General features: G+C 51.1%; 1 pseudogene; it reads left to right on the top strand.

Moving 5' to 3' along the window:
- The first annotated feature begins 461 nt into the window (after positions 1-461).
- LOC121838490 lies at positions 462-3,452 on the top strand (annotated as a pseudogene).
- The last annotated feature ends 2,860 nt before the right edge of the window (positions 3,453-6,312 follow it).

Genomic DNA, 6,312 nt, shown 5'->3' with positions numbered 1-6,312 from the left:
CCAACACCCAACGACGCCATGCACTTCCCTTCGCAACAGGGAAGCTGGTCCGCCATTGTACGTCGCTCCCCCAGAAACGGCCCTAAATGATTTCCCCCCATTGCCCGCACAGTTAGCCTCTGTGCAAGATAAAAACAGCCGCATTAAAATACTAGAACGGGAGAATGCGCAACTAAGAAAACAACTTGAACTGCAAGCAGAACGCACCGAGAAGTTAGAACGTCGCGTAGAAGAGCTAATGTCCCACTTAGAAACAATCACGAATGCACCGGCGCACAGTGCTGTGCAAGTAACGCCCACTCCGCACCCAACGCCACAGCCTCCGTGTTTCCAACCCTACAAGATATTGGAAGGCTCGAAAGATTAATTCACGAGATTGGCCAAACAATTGAACACCGTATCGATGCGATTGAAAAAAGGCAGGAAGCCAACGAGACAGTCAAACGCAAGACGCGAAAGAAGACCAAGCAACCCGCACCCAGTGACCCACCTAGAATTACCCCCTCCGACGATGAATGCGAACAGTATCATAGTGGTGAACCCTAAAAGGTCCTCCCCAACACCACTGATGATTTGGCAATGAAATTGTCGCTCATACCGCGGCAAGCAAAATTCACTATCACTGTTTGCAAACGTACATTCGCCGGCCGTAATCGCTCTTCAGGAAACTGGCACAGATCAGATAACTCTCAAGGGGTACACCACGTTTATCCCCGATCCTGCCTCACGAACGGCCACTTTGGTCCAGACAACTCAGACAGCGCAGGCACACACCCTCCCCAGAACCTTGGACTATGTTTTCGTAGAACTTATCCCAAAAAAGAAGACACAAGCAAGCCTTTTCACCCTCAACATATATAGCCCCCCATCGTCACCCCTCAATGAAATTAACCGCCTCTTCAAGACCGTTAGACAAAGAACAAAAGGACACAGACAGGTGATCATTGGTGATTTCAACGCGCATCACACAATATGGGGTTACCATAGGGACAACAAAAAAGGAAGGCAACTCCATGAAGCCTTTAGACAAAACAATCTTCACTTGTGTAATACCCCAGACGCCCCCACGCGGATGGGTAATAGTGTCTCACGAGACACTACTCCGGACCTTACGCTTACTTATGGACTCAAAGATCCAACCTGGGAATGCCTCACAGAACCATTGGGAAGTGACCATTATATCATACAGCTACAGCTCCCCCATCATGAGGCAGCAGCACAAAGAATAGGCACTGCCCGACTCACCGATTGGAGAAAATTCCGGGAAGTAACACCCACCAGTCCCATCCACGCGATTGAAGAATGGACAGCACAAATGTTGGAGGCAGCTAAAAAGCACACTAAGGAATTGCCGTTAACCCAAGACTGCCCCGCAATTGACGCACACCTCTTACACCTATGGGAGGCCCGACGAGGGCTAAATAAACTCTGGAAAAAACGGAGAACCAATCGAAAACTTCGCCTTCGTTTAGCCCAGATAACACTAGAAGCGGCAACATATGCCATACACCTCAGCCAACAGAACTGGTCGCGGTTTTGCACGAAGCTACAAGGTACCCTCGGCACCCGGCGCACGTGGCACCTGCTTCGGTCCCTTATGGGCAACAAAGAATCCAGATCGACCGCAGCCCATCCCCTCAGACGGCTTATTCATAATTATCAAGGCACAGAAGAAGAGCTCCTCGAGGAGCTCAAGAAACCGTGGCATGATACGAGCAACAAGACCCAGCCTCCCGCCCAACCGTACATGGGTGCTCCCAATCCCGAAATGGACGCCCCCTTCACGCTTGTGGAGATAGAAGCAGCGGTTTACAACTTAACCAGGAACACCACGCCAGGCAAAGACAAGATTCACAATAAGTTGATCCGGAACCTCGACGTCACTGCGTTGGAGGCCCTCCTAAATTATATGAACGAACATTGGACTGCCGGCACGCTGCCCCCCCCCCCCCCCCCCCCTTCCCAGTGGAAGCAAGCTGACATCGCCCTAATACCAAAACCCGGAAAACCGCTTGCTCCAGGTAACCTCCGGCCCATCTCCCTGACGTCATGTGCGGGAAAGCTCCTGGAACATATGGTGCAAAACCGCCTCTCTCCATATATCGAAGACAACGGCCATTTCCCGACCACCATGTACGGCTTCCGACCCCATCTCTCCACCCAAGATGTCCTCTTGCAACTAAAAGAAGAAATCATCGATCGGCTCACCAGCACACGCAAGCGTAGCATCCTTGCCCTGGACATCAAGGGTGCTTTTGACAACATCTCCCACCAAGCCATCCTTCAAGGAATAACCTCTATCGATTGCGGACAACGAACCTACGACTATATCACGGCTTTCCTCACCGGTCGTACTGCAACTATCGGCATCGGACATCTCCGCTCGAACATATTTAAGACCATCTCCAAAGGCACCCCTCAAGGCTCCGTGATATCACCGCTTCTATTTAACATCGCTATGAAGGACCTTCCACCACTCTTGCAAAATATCCCGCATCTAAGGCACGCAATCTACGCAGATGACCTCACCCTACGGACCCCTACGGGATCCATGGGCGAGCAACAGGACGCCATGCAAAGCGCCATCGAAGAAACACATCAATATATCAGCGCCAGGGGCCTTGTGCCCCCGAAAAATCCGCCCTCCTTACTCTCTGCACAAAGACAGCGCACCAATGTAAACGAAGCATCCCGGATCCGGAGATCACTGAAAACCTGTCCCCAACGTTCCCCGCCTCCGTGTTCTTGGCCTCACGATCCCCAAAAACGGATCTGGTTTCCACACCATTGCACCGCCTCAACGGACACTCTCCCAACTCATGCACCTAATACACCGTGTATCAAATCGTAGATTTGACATGCAAGAATCTGACACATTACGGATTGTACAAGCCATACTCATTAGCCGGGTGGCCTATGGCACGCCATATTTGTCCCTCAAAACAACCGAAAAATCAAAACTTAATATTGCCCTGCGCCAAGCATACAATACCGCCTTAGGACTACCTCCCAAAACTTCAACGAAGAATTTGTTGCTACTAGGAATTCACAACACCTGGGAAGAGTTACAAGAAGCACATCACATCTCCCAGTTAGAACGCCTTAAATTAACACCTACCGGACGAGCCACACTGAGAAAGTTAGGCTACGTGACACCCTCCTTGCAAGACCACAAAGAACGCGTACCTCTGCACCTAAGAAAAGCCATTAGTGTAGCCCAGATCCCGAAGAACATGCATCCGGTTTACAATAAGGCTCGGCGCACCGCTAGAGCACGAACCATGAACACCAAATACGGCGATAGCCCACCTGCAAGATACATCGACGCGTCCCCGTATCCGCATAAGCCAGCCCATGCTGTATGTGTAACCAATGCAGCAGGGCAAGAAATGACCGCCCTCACAGTCCGCACATCTACAGAAGCCGCCGAAAAAATTGCCATCGCCCTATAGCCGCAACGACAGGCGACGATATAATCACAGTGCTCACAGACTCTCAGGCAGCCTGTCGGAATTACCTAAAGGGACGCATCTCGAAAACAGCGCTTCGCATCCTCAAGACCATCCCCCGGCTCCCCGAAGTACAGCTAGTCTGGGTACCCGAACACGAATACCTCGAAGGTAATGAGGCGGCACATGCCGCTGCCCGCGCGCATACACACCGGGCCATTACCCAAGAGGGAACAACCTCACTTGTTGCCCCCACGACCGACCTGCTCATCACCTATGCCGACATACTAGCCCACTACCGTCACGACCGAAGAAAATACCCGGCACCGCACCCAAGATTATCAAGAGATGAAGCCACCACCCTCCGAAGACTGCAGATTAACACATATCCCCACAGCACCCTTCTTCACGCCATCTATCCCGCTCAATACCCCGCCACTTGTAATTTTTGTCCTTCTCCCCGCAACCTTCACCATCAGGTATGGGAATGCCAACGAACCCCGGACCTCACTCCCAAACCCACCCCATCCTACGAGCAGTGGATGGCCTGTCTGACCAGCCCGGACCCTGGGATCCAGCAATACTTGGTGACAAGGGCCCGGATAGCCAGCGTAGCCAGGGTATCCCGGACTAAGGATGCCCTGCACCGGGCGGGTGCCCTAACATCTGCACCTGATGCTCGATAAATAAAGGTTTATTCATCATCATCATCCAAGTGAGAATGCTCTTCAATAAAAACAGCCTTTGAAATTGTTCCATTTATTTTGCCAGACTTGGTGTTTATTTTTGTTTGATGTACGCTCACTAGATAGCATCATTTCAGCCATTTTCTTATTTATAAGCATTGGCTGACAATGCGGAAGCAAAAAAAAACAAGCTCGATTTTATTATTCATACTCAATAAAAAAGATATATTAACACCAGAGAAAAAACAAAATAATCAGAAGTCAAAAAAAAAAAAACAGCTGCCTAACAAAACAATTAAAACATCTGTGTTACTAAAGTGGAGAGTAAAGCATCGCATATCACCATAACACTCAAACTTCACTTCCTTACTGGTGGTAGGTAAGGTGACATATGCTCTATAAAAGCAAATCCAAGAAAAAATCAGACAATCGAAATTGCGTATGTAACTGGCCAAACGGCATTTTCGCTCTGAGTATAAGCTGCCGCCGCTCGCAGAAGTCCCGCTTTTTGGCACAAGCGTGAAAGAGAACGAAACTTACAATTTCTCACTACCCATCACACAAAAAACAAACGAAAGATACGACAATTTCCGTGCCGAAGGAAGCATCTCAGCCGCGACCGCCAGGCTGTCCTAGCATTACCACATAGAAGCCAAGGCAGGCGCATGACGTCAGATGACAAGCTGACGTCATGCTGACAGCGCGATGCGATGTTATACGTGCTCGCCGTACGTTCATCTTTTACCACGTGATCAAAACGCTTCCGCCTGTACCCCTCGTAGAGAGAGAGAGAGGTGATGAAACGTGAGCGCTTGATTGGTTGTAGCGGCCACCGCACTGTCACCTAGGAAGTGAATTCGAGTTTCATTTATGTCCTTTGCTCACCCGCCTAACCTCACGAGGGTGGTGGAAAGCTACGATGCTCGTTGGACCAGCCGTAAGTCTACCTTTCCTCACGTGACCACGACGCTCCGTCCCATACCCACACGTAGAGAGGGGATCAGGTGATTTCAGGGAAGCGGTTGACTGGTACGTCGAGCGCGTAGCTTCCGGCTGATCTGCAGCTTAGCGGTGGACGGAGGATAATGACCGCGCGTCGATCGACTTGGTTCGGAGCGGCGCCACGCAGCGCGACGGCTCGTGCAAGCGAGCAGGCGCCAAGAGCCGACGCCGACTGCGTCTGGCTGGCACACTGTGACCTCGAAGATGGAGGCCGTCACGTGAGCTGCCGCGAAGAATGGCGAGTCCTAGTGTATCGATTTTTTTACACTCCGATAGCGATAGCCGACGACGCGCACGTGATAATAGGGAGTTTTGGTAGATGGTTCCGATGACTCCGATAAGGATTCCCGATGCCCCGCCGACACCTTTGCGCATGCGTCATACTATCAGCGGGTATCGTTATCGGAGGTACCGGAATGATATACGAAAACTCTGTAGTGGCGAGTTTTAGTAGGGGTATATCGTTATCGGTGTCACGGGAACGATCTACCGAAGCTGCCCGATAAGAAGCTTTCGTACATCGTTTCGGCTAAACTTTCCGCAACCCGCTAAGAACCCCGGAACTTTGCAGACAGGGCTATCGGCGCGCATGGGCAGTATACCGGCGTCCTGGTTGCGCGGAGCGTAGTAGAGGGAGGAAAACGATCTGCAAAAAATTGGCAGTACAGAGTTTTAGTGGATAGTTGCGATGACTCCGGTAACGATACCCGGTATTCCGCCGCGGTTTTTGCACATGCATCCTTTTGTAACTAAGTTTTCGTAAACCGCGTTTTTCCCTCCGCTAAGCTATCCGCAACGAAGAGGTCGCAACTGCGCCTGCGCGCCGCTAGCCTTGACTGAAGAAACCCGGATCTCGTAGCGGATTGCGGAGAGCGTTGTGGGACGGCGGAAACGATATACGAAAACTCCCTGCTATCGTTATCAGGCACCGTTAACGGGTGCCGAAACAATCTGGTAGAACTAGGAAGATTTTGTAGATCGTTTCCGCTGTACATCAACTCTCTCCGTAACCCGCTACAAGATCCGGGTCCCTGCAGGCAAGGCTAGCGCAGCGAGTGCGTTTTAGTGACGTCACGAGGGTCCCGTGCGTTGCATTATGGAAAACGTCCCATGATGCAACGAGCGGGTCACTCGTGACCCGCGCGTTGTATCATGGGACGTTTTCCATATTGACG

Source organism: Ixodes scapularis, unplaced genomic scaffold, assembly GCF_016920785.2.
Source record: "Ixodes scapularis isolate PalLabHiFi unplaced genomic scaffold, ASM1692078v2 PGA_scaffold6__148_contigs__length_123643588, whole genome shotgun sequence".
In the NCBI taxonomy this organism is placed as follows: domain Eukaryota; kingdom Metazoa; phylum Arthropoda; class Arachnida; order Ixodida; family Ixodidae; genus Ixodes; species Ixodes scapularis.
Note: the sequence above shows the minus strand (reverse complement) of the source record. Positions and strands in the feature narration are given on the sequence as shown.